We start from the raw sequence: 16,556 nt of genomic DNA, 5'->3' as shown, positions 1-16,556 counted from the left end.
TCTTGAGCTTTTGACTTGTGATCCGTTTCTAAGTCGGGTTTGTGCACTTGTGCTACTGTAGTAGAGCAGTAATATTTCTAGCGCTGGCTAAACATGGCTTACAGCAGTAGCTGACAGACAATAGTCTCTTAATATTTAGGTTACACTTATGTTTTGTACTGCTTTCACCTGATATTAATAGTAGTCCTGATGAACGGTTTTGGGACATGGTGCATCTTGAAAAATGTTCTTGTTAATTTCAATTTGGAAAAACTGCACTCACCAGAAACTGAAACAGGTCGTGTTTACATAATGCGCAATGCAATAGCAACGTTTGGAGTTGAATCTAGATATGAGTCCTTACCTGTTACAGGAGGCGTTTTAGGACTTTTTTTTACCTCAGATAAAGCTATCAATTCTTCTTACATTTCTACTACATCAGTATTAGCAACGTTATCTTTACCTAGCACTAAATGTAGCTTTAAATAAGAGTAAATTTTAAAATATATGTAAAAGTAAATGCTATTCCATATATTGTAACTTTGTGGTATTTATAATGTTTATCTGAGGATGCAAGGGAAAGTATTATACCTTGCGAAACATCCAAGACAAAGGTAAAAGAGGCTCATATTTTAATAAAATTTTCGATCAAAAGAAAACCACTCTGTATATCATCGTTAATATCCCAAGATATCGACGTTGAGCTGAAAGATTTGAAGAAACTCTCCAAGAAGCAACTCCAGTAGCGGAGTTTTGATTTGAACCGATGTTTGCACCTCAATAATCCATTAGTCCTCGAAAGAAACAATGGCAGGGATGTTTTGAGTGTCACCATGATCCTCTTCTCAATTCAAAAGAAAGGTTTTGTATGATCCTGATTCCAGTAGAAAAAGAGTCAATTTCTGCCTGCACTGATATCCCTTCAAACGATTTGTAAGATCTCAGGTAGAATATACAGTAGAATCGTGGTCTATTTCTTCTACTAAAAGAGACTATGGGAGTGAGTATTTTGATGTCGAACTGGAATTTAAATAAACAGAAACAGTACACTACATTGGGCTACGCGTATGACAAAACGTGGGCGTTTTGAGGTGACCTTTCCATAGCTCAGTTGCTAGAGCGTAAAACTGTTTTAAAAAACAACGGGTGATTGTTATGTCGCTGTTTTGAATCCGGCTCGAAGCATGGTGTTTTCTTGTTCCTTAATTAAAAAGTGAAAACAGCGAATTTGTCTTTCACTTTTACGTTCACCAAACGCTCAGCAAACAGAGAAGCAGAGACTTCTGTTCTGATCTATCGTCACGTCTGATTGTCTTGCTTTGACCTTTAAAATGTGCACCGTTGACGGTCCATTGGATTCAATCACAGACCATGTGACATGGGAGTTCCTAACACTATTAAAGACCTGCGGAAAAAACTTGGTATTGGGAGTTTAGTTCAGTGGTAGCGCGCACGTACTCTATGAAGCTTCGTTTTCAATCGCCGGCGTCTCCACTCCCGATTCCTTTTAAACGCGATATCTTTCCTTCCTCGTGTGACTTCCCTCGTGTGTGAATTTCAGGGAGACACATAAACCCTTTGTCTGTTTTAAAGAGACATTTTTTTAAAACCAGACAAAACGAAAGACGTAGTAATTAGACACACGTAAAAAACACGTGAATCTAATTGGGAAAATGTGGACAGGGGCAATGCATTACTAGTAGCGGCTCTGAGCTCACTGTAGTGCAGTTGACTAAAGTGACAGTAGGGCCAGAGGCGCAATAGATAACGCGTCTGACTTCGGATTAGAAGATTGGAGGATAGATTCCTTCCTGGCTCGTGAAGCTTTTAAACCACGCTACTCAACACTGTCCCCTAGTGTGTGCGGTCCTACACAACCTTACTATTGACTGGATAAGTCTCCTGTTCCATCTCCAGTTCTTTCCACACATTCTGCCTGTTTCACCACCGTTATTGTAGGACAACAGCCACAGATATGAGAAGAGATACTGTTCCGAACAACTGTCTTAAATAATCACGGTGATAAAGGTGACAATAAGTTTTTTTCATTAACGTAACCTTACATTTGCCTATAAAGTTCACACTATTTTCTGTAGCCACAGATCGCCAATATTTCTGCTGTCTCCTGAGAAACACAAGTATAGAGTTCAAACACAATAAATAATACCACAAATCTATTCAGTTAACACCCAGATGTGACAGAACGGATGTAAGACTTACACCCCCTTTAAATATGTATTTCCTTCATTTCAGTTCTCTTCCCTCCCCAGGATACCTGCAAATTCACTATCACATAATAAAGGCTGTACATGCATTACCTGTAATACAGCTACTAATAAAGATATACATTAAAGTTAATTATTAATAAATAATACTATTATTCATAAAGATGTGTATTCATAAGATTCATCGTGAATAGTTGTGGTGTCTGGAAAGCAACGCCAGTGGGCAGTGATTCGTCAAACATACGTATTGTAACGCCCTCTCCCGGTTGTGAAGAGGAAGCGCCCCTAGGCGCTCATAGTACCGCTGGGCAGGCTGGGAGTTGTAGCCGGGGAGAGTCTGAGGGTCAGCACGATGACCAGCAGCTGACCCTACCTGTGTAAATAATGTCATAGTAGTTCTAGTGTCCTGTGTAGTCTTATAAGTGTATAGCTTGTTGTTAAGTAATTACCACCCTAAAGATGTTTACATGCTCTGTCAGTCTCCTCATGTGTGTGTATATTCTGTGTTTGGTTTTGTGTGGTTGATAAAGAATAAAGCTATCGTTTGGTTCATTTATCTCATCTCCATTGGTCCTTTGTCCTGAGAAGAACCTGTAAATGCTACATTGGTGTCAGAAGCGGGCAGGATGGACAAACCGTGGCAGACATTAACCGATTCTTTCAAGCGGTGGCTGACTCTAAAAGAGACAGAACCCACCGGCAGCGCACATATGGAGCCTGAGCAACTCCTGGGTGCGACAGGTGGCCACAGCCCTTACCAGGGCTACTCAGTAGTGGTTCTGCCGGTAGAATTGGGGCAACTGCCTGCTACGCCTGGCCAGCAGACACCCCAGAGAGAAGATACTCTCCCTGCCAGAGCCGACCAGCGATTCCCACACTCATTGGCACGGGTGCGACCCGGTCTCTACGACTGGGAAGCACCTTGGGAAACCTAAGGCAGTTCCAGCTCGCGGCCCAAACGAATGGCTGGAACTGGGCAGAGATGGCCAGCCACCTGGCTGTGGCGCTGGAAGGAGCAGCCTGCCAGGTGCTCCTGGATGTCCTGGAGGAGGACCGAGGAGAATATGCGGCACTGGCAGCAGCTCTCCGGCTGGAGGTGGAGGAGGCGCCTGACCTGATGCGGGAGAGGCTGGCCCTACGGCGGCGCCGACCAGGAGAGCGACTGGGCTCGGTCGCCGCTGATGTCATATTCCTCGCCCGCCGAGGATACCCAGCTTTCCCCCAGGAGGCGCAGCGGGAGATGGCTCTCCAGGCCTTTCTCAAGGCCCTCTCACCTGAGGAGCAGCGGCGCCACGTACAGCTGGCCGCGCCGGCCTCGCTGGGGCAGGCCTTGGCCCTTGCTACATGGGCTGAGGCCGTATTTGGGGTGGCTGGAAGCACCAGCAGATGCAGTGCGCCCTGCCGGCTGACCAACGGTTTTGGTTTTGGTTTTGGTTTTACCAAGGCTGTGGGAAGAGGGGACACCGAGCCCGGGACTGCCGGGCCCCAAAGCCTCACACAATTACATCGGCATCGGAAAACGGGAACGGGGCGGCTCAGCGCGGGGACGGCCGCCATTGGAACACCTCAACCCCAGCTCCGGAGAGCGCTGTGAAGACCGGCGCCCTGCACGCCACTGTGGGGCGAGTCAGCTGTAGCCAGGGCCTGTACCTCCACTGCCGAATCGAGGACCAACCCTGCCTGGCCCTGCTCGACACCGGTTCATCGGTAACCCTACTCCGGCCTGGCGTCCTCCCCGACACCGAGGGCACCAACCCCCCAGGATGGGAGGCCTCCAGCCTGCAGCTGAAGACCATGATGGGACAGCTTGCTGCAGTCCAGGGGAAACAGGTGCTTGCCTTCCGTCTGGGTACAGTGACGGTGCGCCACCCCTGCTACCTCGCACCCATCCAGGAGGACTGCATCCTGGGGCTGGACCTGCTGTAGCAGGCAGGGGCCAATTTGTACTTGGGCTGGCAGGAGTTGGTGTGGCAGGGAGAGCGACTTCACCTGGTGGAGGGCAGGCCCGGCGAAGGCCGAGGGACACGGGCTTGCCGGAGCCGGGGGAAAAAGAGGCAGTGGCGGTGGCAGTCACCGGAGCGGACCGGGCCTGCAAGCCGGGGAGCAAGTGTGCCGGATCGTGCCCCTGAATCACCCGGGGGGCCTGACAAGAGACTGGAGCTTTAATCCAGCTCCTTAGAGAGCTCGGCTGCGTTACTCTCGACAGCGGCTCTTCAGCTCTTGTTGTCTGACCTAGTGGTGTTATGAGGCATGGAAGCGACTGCAACTTCGTTTTCTGAGATGCTTTCTCTCACGAGGTGAAACCTCGACTTATTTGGCACCTCTGGATATAGTTCTTCTGTAGAGCAGGCTTTCACACCTCTGCTTATAGCGCCCTTCAAATCATTTTATTTTTATAGAAAGATGCATTCCAAAACAATATCTCCTGTTTTAAAAATGCTTTATGCGGCGTGTTTGATTAAACGGACAGTTTTCTTATTGTAGAATGCAGATCTGTGCAGCAATTGTACTTAATTTGACTGGTATTCTGAAATATTTATTGCAAAGGTATGACTTTCATGAACCTATAATAAAAAAACAGACCTGAAACTCCCTAGCTTCCAATCTCTGATGTTACTGTCCTGAAACTCGGAGGTGATGTTCTGCAGATATGCAGTGTCCCTTTACTCTCGTTGTTTTCAAAACGACCTCTGTTGTCGGGCGCAGTTGAAGTGGAATTGGCCTGACTGCACAGGAAAGTACAGAATGATAAAATGTTTCTACGGCTCAAAATGTCCCTTTAGACCCTCGTCACGTCTCTGTTAAGAGCGGGCAGGTAGAGAGCTTTTACAGATGCTCTGTTGTAGTGTCTCCCCAGTGGGCAAAAGATGTACTGTAGAATATACGTTGATTAAACACATACCTTAGACATATAAATGTGGTCCGTAATGGGTCTAGAATGAAATTCTAATATACGTATATCATTATACGTCAATTAGACATCTCTGATTATACAGTATGTCCATTATACATAAATGGTTGGAGTTCTATTATACGGATACATGTAGAGGACTGTTATACCTATGTAGTTAAAGGTCTATTATACATCAAAGATAGGTCTTATAGGTGTAGAAACTAGTAAATCAAGCAAATGATTTGGTTTAGAAATTTATTCTGAAAATATACAATTATTCACACCTGAAAAATATGTAGTTCAAATTATGCATTTTATACAATATTGTAATAAACATGATAATCATCATAAAAAACACAACTAGTAAACTTCAGCTACAAATTATAGTAACATGGGAATATGTATAGTAATGACAAACACAAACTAATTACATTAACATGCTAATATTTAACTTTTAAAAATTTTAAAAATTACAACTTCTATATTTCCACGAAAATATTATTAATGTAGCACAAACACTACTTTCTAATAAAGACAGAATGAAACTGTTCTGTGTCTCATGGTGATCCTCCTCTCGATACGAATGAAATGTTTAATATGATCCCTCGAGAAAAAAAAGGAGTCAATATCCGCCTGGAACGATTGATGCCCCATCAAACATTTTGTAATATCCCCGGAAGTTCATACTGTAGAAACCTGATTCGTGGCTTAAATTCAAGGTAAACAGTATTCCCCCTTCCCTTCGATAGCTCAGTTGGTAGAGCGGAGGACTGTAGTGGAAATGGTGAGGCATCCTTAGGTTGCTGGTTTGACTCCAGCTCGAAGAAAGGTGCTTTTTGTGAACTTTAATCAAACAGTTAAAATAGCAAATCTTTTTCACTCAGACGTTGATCAAAAGCTCAATAAACCACGAAGCAGAGGCTCTTGTTCCAAATTAAACTCCCGTCTGAATGTCTTGTTTTGGCCAAAATATGATCTTTGAATTAAGGGACTACTCTGTCTGCTTCGTAATTCAAAAGAATATACAAATGTCACGTTTTTTTTTGTAGATATAAAGGTGTTCTCTGTTTTCAAAGGAAAGGATATGTACTCAATTGGCTTTATGATTTGGTATTGATTTTGTATCGTTATATTATTAAGTTTGTGTTTTTTGTGTTTTTAACGTACAAAGGCAAACAAGGCACACATCTGTTTATACCAGCGGTGAATTGTACATTTTTATTTACAAGCTACTCTGCACTTTTGGGAGTATAACAGGTTCGATATAAAGTGGCAAAAATATAAAAAGGGAAAATACCCCAGACTGCGTGTAAAGCCCTCGTTGTGACTGTTGTTTTATTGTTAAATACGGCGTACTGTGCACGAAATGTTGCAGAAACACAATCTGATATTTTAATAATCATTATTTTAATAATTTGATAAGTATGAGGCCCCGGATCCAAATATTCAGTTCTGTTTTTTTTTAAGTGATATCTTCCCTTCCTCTCGTGGAAATCACACGATGTGAGCAATTGTTTTTTGTTCTTTTTTTTTTTCACGTTGTGATCCAAAGAGCCTCAGACGCCCAGTCTGACAGTAACCAAACCAGAATGGATTCTGCTGGGAGCCGGACTGAGAGTACCATCTACAGCTGCTGGATGGTACTCTGCGTCCTGCTGCTCCAGCAATTATTTTGACGAAAGACAGATTACTTGTGCGCTTTTAACCTTCTCACAGCTACAGGCGAGACTGAAGCTGGCGATATGAAGGCACGCGCTGGTACACCTTCTCTAACTTTCACAATCGCGATAAACTTTTTTTTTAAAAGAACTTTGAAAAACTAGATATAAATATAGATATAGATAAAACTAGATAAAAAACATGAGCTTTATTGGTTTTTACATTAATCGATTTTGAATCAAATTTGATCTTTTTACATTGTATTTTACATTGAAAAAAGCGTGCATACCTAATCCACCAACAGACAGAGCAACATTTTATGTTGCCTTCCGGAGCTTTCAGCATGTGATGGATTTGTATGGGCGTCTGTATGATACCACTACAGCACTGGCGCAGGTGCAAAATCCACTTTCACACGACTTTTTCAGTGTCTTCTCTCTCAAATGGACCGAAGCACAGAAGCCAATATAAGAGAAAACGACAGGTGTTTAAACAGAGTATGTCCCAATGTCTGCGACAACGCATTGTGATTTTGTATAAACGCAAATGGTTTATCATTTAAAAGCCAACATCATTCTTTTTATCCCTGGCGCTAATACCCTACCACACATGCGAGCTGTTGTGTGAAAGAAAATTCATATGTGCGTAGGAAGGCAGAATAAAATCCAGAACTGTATTGGTGATATAGATAAACAGGGCTCATGTTCACAATAAAACTTTATTGTATAAAACGTTAAAATTCGTAAATATTTGTTTTAATCATGCAAAGTTTCTGTTAAACCATTCATGAAGGATTCTTAGACAGAAAAACACACCATTATATGAGAAAATATATTTACTATATGTGCATTTAACTTACTTTTTAACAATTTTAGTTTCAAGGTCAATGAAAATTGTTGCCCTGCTTTTTTGTCATAAATACACAAGCTTGTTATGTCTTGTGTCAGAAATAAACTGCATGAAATTTGCTAAAGCAACAAAACGTAAGTGCGACAAAGAAGACAAACATTTGCGTTCATAGTGCAATGTTTTCTCGAGCCTTTAAAATTACTTTAAACGCAATTTGTTTTTTTCTCTGTAGCTCTAAGGCTTTATCATTTAGGTGTGCTGTTTTTTTTTACATGTTGAAAAAAAGTCGCTAAATCATACGAAACATAAAAACTCCAATTGTAAACAATTGACCATTCATATTCCTGAATTTTAAACCTATGGAGTATTTATATCTTGTCTTTGTATTTGTGCATATTACAGAGCTCCTTTTCAAAAGCTGTCAGTATAGAATAGTGCTTAGGTTTCCTGTTTTTTTACCCAGGTGGTCCAGATAAGACTCTTGGTATAGGAGCGCGTCTGTGTTGCCTTCTGGATTTCAAATGAGCAGCTCAGTGCAGAAAAGAACCCTGTAGATCAGCATGTACATTTGCATGGACAGTAGATTTTTCAGAAAGTGTAATTGGATTACACGGGGCACGTGCCCCTGACGATGTTGTTGATACGTCATATGTGATCTTTTTTGTATTATATGTATTTTTGTTGTTCAAATAAAAAAATATAAAAAAAAACTTTCAGGATGCTTGCTGCTGTAAAAATAAAATGACATCAAGGGCGCTGTACGCAGAGGTCTAAAACCTGCTCCACTTTATCCAAGAACTTTATCCAGAGGTGTTAAAGAAAGTTGATTTATTTTCCCGACTGCAATGTATGGTGAAGCATAAAATCTAGCTGCATAAATCTCTATTACGTGTCATTTATGAAGGCGTTTCAAATAGCAGCCAGTGAAGGATTAACGCTTTTGGTGCATGTATTATATTCTAAATACTCTTAAATAAGCTTAAATTCGCATGCTGTTATTTAGACATCGCAAACCAGTCTGACCTCATACAACATTCTGTGCCCGCTGAGTAGATCTTAAAGCAGCTACAGCCAGAGTAGCCGTAATGGCAACGCAGTGCTTGGAGTTCAGCTTTTCTTATTTCTTCTGCGGAACCACTGGTATCGGAATATATTGATCCGCATAAGAAGCGCTTTCGGTTTCAGATAGTTTTTATTGAGTGCTGCTCTAAACTTTACATTTGCTTAGACTTTTTTTCTCCATATGAAAAAAGACATTTCCCTAATTACATTTAACTTTTTTTTCCCCTTATCATCAAGTAGAAATAAAACATATCATTCCATTTAAGAGCCACAGGCAGGATGGCTGGTGGTCCAAGGCGTTGCGTTCAGGTTGTAGTTTCCCCTAGAGATGTTTGTTCATATCCCACTTCTGACAAAGAAGTTAGAGTGGAAACGGTAACATCCTTAAGTAAAAAACATCTCCCATTTCATGTGCTTAATGTTAAGTGTCTTGGTGGTTGATGGCTCTTCTCTCTTGCAGGGTGATGGCAAAATTCTTGAGAGAGGGAGTCTCCTACGTAAGGCTGCTCTTCGTCAAGAGTGGAGACAACAGGAACAGACTTCAAACCGACATTAATTACTGAGAGCAGGCGAAAACGTCTTTTGAAATGAGGAAATGTCTGCTGACAGTAAACAGAGCTCACGCCGAGCTGCGGACAAGCGCTCCTCGTTAGTACAGTGCTGAGTACCCCTGCTTGTTGCGCGGGAGACCGGGGTACGTTTCTGTGACAGGGCGCTGGTTTAATTTTTTTTAATAGATGAATCATATTCAAATGTTAAACAACTGAGCAGCATATTGCTGTAGACCAGGATGGCCGAGTGGTTAAGGCGTTGGACTTAAGATCCAATGGACGAAAGTCCACGTGGGTTCGATCCCCACTCCTGGTAGTGTCGTACTAAGTTTGAAGTGACAGAACACTTTGATGATTTACACTCTATTTAAATATGAATTTACTAAATTTCAGTTCAGTTCTCTTCACTCCCACTCCCTGGCATAACTGAACTCTCACCATCGCATATTGAAGGCTTTACATCCATTAGCTGTGATGCAGCTCCCAATAAAGATGGAATCAAACAGTTTGTTCTGTCTCGCATGGTGATCCTCTTCTCGATCCAAATGAAATGTTTAATATGATGCCTCGAGAAAAAAAAGGAGTGAATTTCCGCCTGTAATGATTGATGCCCCCTCAAACATTTTGTAACATCCCCGGAAGTTTATACAGTAGAATCCTGGTTTGTGGCTTAAATTCAAGGTAAACAAGACTAAGGAAACGAGTTGGAAACTTGATGTCGAACTGGAATTTAATCACCCGGAATATTTCACTACATTGGGCAATATGTGCCAGAGAGGAGCACTTTAAATCCCTTCGATAGCTCAGTTGGTAGCGTGGCGGACTGTATTAAAAACAGTTAGGAATCCTCAAGTCGCTGTTTTCACTCCTGCTCGAAGGAAGGTGCTTTTGTAAACTTTAATCAAAGAGTTAAAATAGCGAATCTTTTTCGCTCAGACGTTGATCAAAAGCTCAATAAACGATGAAGCAGAGGCTCTTGTTCCGAATTCAGCTAACATCTAATTGTCTTGTTTTGGCCAAGATCTGATCTTTGAATTAAGGGACTACTCTGTCTGATTTGTAATTCAAAAGTATATACAAATGTCACTGTTTTCAAAGGATAGGTACTTAATTGGCTTTATGATTTGGTATTGATTTTGTATCGTTATATTATTAGGTTTGTGCTTTCTGTGTTTTTATCATATTGTGAACTTCTTTTTTAAACAAATGCTTACAAAGGCAAACACAGCACACATCTGTTTATACCAGCGATGAATTGTACATTTTTATTAAGTACAATCTACTGTATTTTTAGAAAAAATGGCGTACTGTGCACGATATGTTGCAGAAACACAACCTGATATTTTCATAATTATTATTTTAATCATTTGACAAGTATGAGGTCCCGGATCCAAATCTTCAGTTCTGATTTTTTTTTTGTGATATCTTCTCTTCCTCTCGTGGAAATCACAAGATGTGAGCAAATGTTTTTTGTACTTTTTTTTTTTTTCACGTTGCGATCCAAAGAGCCTCAGACGCACAGTCTGACAGTAACCAAACCAGAATGGATTCTGCTGGGAGCCGGACTGAGCTCATTCTCACTCCCTGTGCTGAAAACAGAATTATCTCTTCCCCGAACATCGTCTACAGCTGCTAGATATTGCTCTGCGTCCTACTGCTCCAGCAATTCCTTTGACCAAAGACAGATCACTTGTGCGCTTTTAACCTTCTTGCAGCTACAGGCTCTTTGATGGTTCATGCTGATCATCCTGTGGATCCAAAAGAAAATTTTAAAACTCATACATTTTCGATTGTAATTTGCATCTAGCTACAACGTCCCTGGAAAAGAGATTGTATTAGTTGCGTGCAATCGGTATCTTTTACTTGATGTATGGTAGTAGAAATAGTTTGAATAATGTTTTCTAAAGAAGATTGTATTGCCAGGACTTGCCTTTAGCGCTCAGTAGCGATTTCGCTGTTGATATAGATGGAGAAGAAATGTCAGATGAATTGATGATCTAAGCTAAAATAGCCCTAACACGCCTCCTGTAACAGTGTTTGTATTCATAGTAAGTAATATTAGTTTTCAAACCCGAACGTTGCTTTTGCTTAAGTGTTATGTAACCATTAGCGGTTTCGGTAGCTTCTGAAGAGCGCACTTTTCCAAACTGAAGCCTATAAGAACATTATTGAAGATGCACCATGGCCCAGAATCGTGCATCGGGACAAGGATTAACATCAACTGAAAGTACTCCCAGATAAAAGATTTGACCGAAAAAATTGAAAGAGTAGGCAAGTTTTAAAACAACGCCATGACATCTCGATTTCCAATCTTTTTCCTGGTTCAGGCCATGTCCAATGACATGAGCAGTGGAGTCATACCGAGGTTGTGAGTTCAAGCCTCACCTGGAGCAGCCTGGTTTTCTGTCTTGACAGGTAAACAGTGTTTTGTGTTATTTGCTAAATGGAGAGAGGATTCTGTGTTAATGGTGCTCCTCCTGGGAGAGGTCAAGATGAGAAGTTCACGAGGCTGCTGGTAAATATCCTGTCCAGGAATATCGTGGCTGTAGGGGGTCAGATCTATAGATGTAGTAAACACATCAGTGGAGACGGTGTGTCTGCTCTCTGTGAGAGAGCCGGGCGGAAAGAATAATCTGTGGTCTGGGAAGAAGAGACCCTCGTTGGAAGAGCGGCGCTCCTCACAGGAGAGAATGAAAAAAAACTTTTCCAGGGACGCTGATTGTTCTCTTTGGGGGAATTAAAAGCACTTGAGGCAAGTGACCTCGTGGCGCAACGGTAGCGCGTCTGACTCAAGGTCAGACGGTTGTGTGTTCAAATCACGTCGAGGTCAGCTGATGAGTTTGCAGGTGCTGCTGGTGCCGAACCCGGAACTTACACCACGCAGTCGGGTTTTATCTGTACACCGCATGGGTAATCTGAACGAAGTAACAGCGCAGTACGGAACACCCAGTCAGGAGCTTATGCAGCGAAGCATCTTGAACACGGCAAGAGAAAAGGCACACTGCACATCCGCGAAACATCACGTCCGGCTTTAGAGACAGTAACATCAGAGAATGGAAGTTTCAGACCTCCTTTCTGTTACAGGTTCAAGCAAACCTGAAAGTCAGGCAGTGTTTGGTCTCTTTTGTATGAAAATGTGTCTGAAGCCTGTAATTATAATTTGCTCTTTTTTAATTGTGGTTGAAATCCTCTCCCATGTACCAAGACCTTACAGTATATTCATGTTTACTTAAATGACTAACGCTATTGGACATTAGTTGGTGTTTTTTTTTTTGTAACGATTTGCTATTTCATGCAGGAAAGAAAGGAACCCAGACCCAACGTTTGCTTTCAGGTGCGGTTCATTTACATTACGGACATCTATTTCTGAGGAGCCTGATTTAAATCACACAACCCCGGTAGAAGTCGAATCGACAAACTAATAAACCGAAATCAGACGCCTTATCCATTAAACCACTAGCCCGTCACGTAAATGAATTGCACCATGGTGAGTTCAGCGCCGCTACTAGTAATACCCCACCCCCATCTTAAATTTCTACGTGAGAAACGTGTTTTCTACATTTTTATCAGTTTTTAAAAATCATCACTTTAAGCAGACAAAGCCTTTATGTGTCGCTCTGAATTTCTAATTGATTTAGAATTCCAAGAAAAAAGCGTTTTGTTCCACAACGGCGTGAAATGCTCACGTCTTTCACTCTACTTCTCTCTTGTAGTAAAGCAGATCTTGCTAGGCGAGCATTTGCTCCGGTAAATTAGGTCACTTTTCATGTTAACTCACGTCTTCTAAACACAGCATTTCCTGGTGCATGTTTTCTCCATGAAAAAAAGTCATTTTCCCTTACATGATTTCTCGCTTTGTTTCATCAAAGAGTGCAGAAAGAAGAAAGAAAGGAAAAGTGTCGTAAATGAACTCTGCCGCCCTTGGGAGATGTCAAGCGCATTGGACATGAAAAGTGCCCAATAAAAGCCATTTCTCTTCGTTTCTCTTACAGTCGGGGCTCCTGTTGCGTGTAAAGGAGGCAGCTTGCTCAGCCAGCAGACTCAGTGCTTACTGAACGCAGATGGCTCAGAGCGGTGTGTCCAAGCGGCTGTAAAAGAGGAGAATTCTGCTGGCGCCGTAGCTCAGTTGCTTAAGTACCTGTCTCTTTAACTGGAGATCCTGGCTCCACATCCCGGCTGTGCCTTTCTTCCTGTCTTTTCGTGCAGAAAGTACCATTTTGGACAACCGCATAGGGCTTGATTTAGTTTAATGCATGAATGCATTTCCTTTCTGCAACAACTTGTTTTTCAAGAAATTCATACAGCTTGTGAAAAATGAAATTTAATTCTTGGCTATCAGAGCAGAAGGAATATTGCCGACTGGCAAGAAAATGCAAGCAATGTTTATTTTTTGACCGGAAAGGTGCGAATGGAGAGAAGCCTCTCTCGTCAGTCTCTGTGGCGCAATCGGCGAGCGCGTTCGGCTGTTAACTGAAAGGTTGGTGGTTCGAACCCACCCAGGGACGGTCTTCTTATTATTGTCAATGTGAACACTGGCTCCGCTAAAGCCGAAACCTTAACCCTCTTTATATTTGCCGGATATGCGAGTCTTTTGCCCGTGTCCAACAACAACACTTGAGACCGGGGAAGTCCAATAGTGACCAACACCGCAACTCCCCAGACAACCATATTCACCCATGGAAAAGTATCTTTGAAGGGCTGGCGGGAGATATCATTTATACTCCTGATGCGTCCTCTGCTAAAATAGTTTAGAAATACAACGCGGATTTGTTTGAGAATTTGACAAGCATTGTTACGTTAGCACTGTGAAGTTGGATGTTGATATTTTGATATATTTACCTTCATTTTAACATAAATGCTGTACAATCTATGCTGTACAATCAAACACAGGCATATTTTGAGTCTCGTGCTGATCGTCCTGTGGATCCAAAAGAAAATTTTAAAGCTGATACATTTTCGATTGTAATTTGCATCTAGCTACAACGTCCCTGGAAAAGAGAATTTATTAGTTGCGTGCAATCGGTATCTTTTACTTTACGTGTGGTCGTGGAAACAGTTTTAAAAATGTTTTCTAAAGAAGATTGTATTGCCAGGAGCTGCCTTTATAGCTCAGTAGCGATTACGCTGTTGATATAGATGGAGAAGAAATGTCAGATGAATTGATGATCTAAGCTAAAATAGCCCTAACACGCCTCCTGTAACAGTGTTTGTATTCATAGCAAGTAATATTAGTTTTCAAACCCGAACGTTGCTTTTGCTTAAGTGTTATGTAACCATTAGCGTTTTCGGTAGCTTCTGAAGAGCGCACTTTTCCAAACTGAAGCCTATAAGAACATTATTCAAGATGCACCATGGCCCAGAATCGTGCATAGGGACAAGGATTAACATCAACTGAAAGTACTCCCAGATAAAAGATTTGACCGAAAAAATTGAAAGAGTAGGCAAGTTTTAAAACAACGCCATGACGTCTCGATTTCCAATCTCTTTCCTGGTTCAGGCCATGTCCAATGACATGAGCAGTGGAGTCATACCGAGGTTGTGAGTTCAAGCCACACCTGGAGCAGCCTGGTTTTCTGTCTTGACAGGTAAACAGTGTTTTGTGTTATTTGCTAAATGGAGAGTGGATTCTGTGTTAATTGTGCTCCTCCTGGGAGAGGTCAAGATGAGAAGTTCACGAGGCTGGTGGTAAATATCCTGTCCAGGAATATCGTGGCTGTAGGGGGTCAGATCTATAGATGTAGTAAACACATCAGTGGAGACGGTGTGCCTGCTCTCTGTGAGAGAGCCGGGCGGAAAGAATAATCTGTGGTCTGGGAAGAAGAGACCCTCATTGGAAGAGCGGCGCTCCTCACAGGAGAGAATGAAAAAAAACTTTTCCAGGGACGCTGATTGTTCTCTTTGGGGGAATTAAAAGCACTAGAGGTGCGTGACCTCGTGGCGCAACGGTAGCGCGTCTGACTCCAGGTCAGAAGGTTGCGTGTTCAAATCACATCGAGGTCAGCTGATGAGTCTGCAGGTGCTGCTGGTGCCAAACCCGGAACTTACACCACGCAGTCGGGTTTTATCTGTACACCGCACGGGTAATTTCAACAAAGTAACAGCACAGTACGGAACACCCAGTCAGGAGCTTATGCAGCGAAGCATCTTGAACACGGCAAGAGAAAAGGCACACTGCACATCCGCGAAACATCACGTCCGGTTTTAGAGACAGTAACATCAGAGAATGGAAGTTTCAGACCTCCTTCTTGTTACAGGTTCAAGCAAACCTGAAAGGTAGGGAGTGTTTGGTCACTGTTGTATGAAAAAGTGTCTGAAGCCTGTAATTATAATTTGCTCTTTTTTAATTGTAGTTGAAATCCACTCCCATGTACCAAGACCTTACAGTATATTCATGTTTACTTAAATGACTAACGCTATTGGACATTAGTTGGTGTTTTTTTGTAACGATTTGCTATTTCATGCAGGAAAGAAAGGAACCCAGACCCAACGTTTGCTTTCAGGTGCGGTTCTTTTACATAACGGACATCTATTTCTGAGGAGCCTGATTTAAATCACACAACCCCGGTAGAAGTCGAATCGACAATCTAATAAACCGAAATCAGACGCGTTATCCATTAAACCACTAGCCCGTCACGTAAATGAATTGGTGATGTTCATGGTGAGTTCAGCGCCGCTACTAGTAATACCCCACCCCCATCTTAAATTTCTACGTGAGAAACGTGTTTTCTACATTTTTATCAGTTTTTAAAAATCATCACTTTTAAGCAGACAAAGCCTTTATGTGTCGCTCTGAATTTCTAATTGATTTAGAATTCCAAGAAAAAAGCGTTTTGTTCCACAACGGCGTGAAATGATCACGTCTTTCACTCTACTTCTCTCTTGTAGTAAAGCAGATCTTGCTAGGCGAGCATTTGCTCCTGTAAATTAGGTCACTTTTCATGTTAACTCACGTCTTCTAAACACAACATTTCCTGGTGCATGTTTTCTCCATGAAAAAAGTCATTTTCCCTTACATGATTTCTCGCTTTGTTTCATCAAAGAGTGCAGAAAGAAGAAAGAAAGGAAAAGTGTCGTAAATGAACTCTGCCGCCCTTGGGAGATGTCAAGCGCATTGGACATGAAAAGTGCCCAATAAAAGCCATGTCTCTTCGTTTCTCTTACAGTCGGGGCTTCTGTTGCATGTAAAGGAGGCAGCTTGCTCAGCCAGCAGACTCAGTGCTTACTGAATGCAGATGGCTCAGAGCGGTGTGTCCAAGCGGCTGTAAAAGAGGAGAATTCTGCTGGCGCCGTAGCTTAGTTGCTTTAAGTACCTGTCTCTTTATTTGGAGATCCTGGCTC

The 16,556-nt window shown here is 42.2% G+C and overlaps 5 non-coding genes across 5 annotated transcripts; all 5 read left to right on the top strand.

Moving 5' to 3' along the window:
* The first annotated feature begins 5,836 nt into the window (after window positions 1-5,836).
* Window positions 5,837-5,924, top strand: trnay-gua (transfer RNA tyrosine (anticodon GUA)). Its single transcript is given in 2 exon segments — window positions 5,837-5,873; window positions 5,889-5,924. It is a non-coding gene; the product is annotated as a tRNA-Tyr (tRNA).
* Window positions 5,925-9,451: 3,527 nt separating this feature from the next.
* trnal-uaa (transfer RNA leucine (anticodon UAA)) lies at window positions 9,452-9,534 on the top strand. Its single transcript has one exon. It is a non-coding gene; the product is annotated as a tRNA-Leu (tRNA).
* A 2,442-nt stretch (window positions 9,535-11,976) lies between these two features.
* trnal-caa (transfer RNA leucine (anticodon CAA)) lies at window positions 11,977-12,048 on the top strand. The gene has a single exon. It is a non-coding gene; the product is annotated as a tRNA-Leu (tRNA).
* A 1,601-nt stretch (window positions 12,049-13,649) lies between these two features.
* trnan-guu (transfer RNA asparagine (anticodon GUU)) lies at window positions 13,650-13,723 on the top strand. Its single transcript has one exon. It is a non-coding gene; the product is annotated as a tRNA-Asn (tRNA).
* A 1,423-nt stretch (window positions 13,724-15,146) lies between these two features.
* On the top strand, window positions 15,147-15,218 carry trnaw-cca (transfer RNA tryptophan (anticodon CCA)). Its single transcript has one exon. It is a non-coding gene; the product is annotated as a tRNA-Trp (tRNA).
* Window positions 15,219-16,556: the final 1,338 nt, after the last annotated feature.

Source organism: Atractosteus spatula (genome assembly GCF_055471065.1).
Source record: "Atractosteus spatula isolate fAtrSpa1 chromosome 10 unlocalized genomic scaffold, fAtrSpa1.hap1 SUPER_10_unloc_15, whole genome shotgun sequence".
NCBI classification, from domain to species: Eukaryota; Metazoa; Chordata; class Actinopteri; order Semionotiformes; family Lepisosteidae; genus Atractosteus; species Atractosteus spatula.
This window is presented reverse-complemented; position numbering and strand designations above follow the sequence as displayed.